Source organism: Lipotes vexillifer, unplaced genomic scaffold (genome assembly GCF_000442215.2).
Source record: "Lipotes vexillifer unplaced genomic scaffold, Lipotes_vexillifer_v1.1 scaffold611, whole genome shotgun sequence".
In the NCBI taxonomy this organism is placed as follows: Eukaryota; Metazoa; Chordata; class Mammalia; order Artiodactyla; family Lipotidae; genus Lipotes; species Lipotes vexillifer.
The window spans coordinates 22,031-22,542 of NW_006785619.1; the positions used below are offsets into that span (position 1 = coordinate 22,031).

Genomic DNA, 512 nt, shown 5'->3' on the forward strand with positions numbered 1-512 from the left:
AATGAAAGGGATATAAGGAATGGGTTACACACTCACGAGGAGACGTGATGCTGAACATTCCAGAAACCATGATGGAAACATTCTTCTACCTTAACCTGAGCGGTGACCTACGCAAAAATTCACTGAGCCGCACTTGAGATTTGCGCACTTTACTTTTAAATAATCTAAATCTCCCTTGAAAACCAAAACCAAATGACCACCAGCCACAAGCTCCCTCTGTTTTCCGTCCTTTATTGAAAGGTCCCACATCCTCAGGGACCCCAGGCAAACCAGACGCCAGACAGGTCCCCCAAATATAGCAGGAGGCCTGAAAGGGGAGAGGAATGACTTATGATCCCACCACACCTCCCTGGAAACAGAAACCCACCACAGACGGACAGACAGGGCCAGGAGGGGGGGAGACCTTACCCCCCTCTAGGTTCTCTCCCCTTTGCCCCACTTGAAAAGAAAGTCAAACACCGACTACGCGGCACCCCAGCCCCCCACCCACCCTAGCAGCGTTTGTGGGACCC

General features: G+C 51.6%; 1 protein-coding gene across 1 annotated transcript in view; it reads right to left on the reverse strand.

The window, feature by feature from the left end:
- Positions 1-216: 216 nt before the first annotated feature.
- KIF1C (kinesin family member 1C) overlaps positions 217-512 on the reverse strand; it is a 19,255-nt gene continuing 18,959 nt past the window's right edge. Inside the window, exon 22 of the mRNA XM_007457688.1 lies at positions 217-512. This exon is cut by the window's right edge and continues 907 nt beyond it. The gene's annotated coding sequence lies outside the window, so the exon portion shown is untranslated.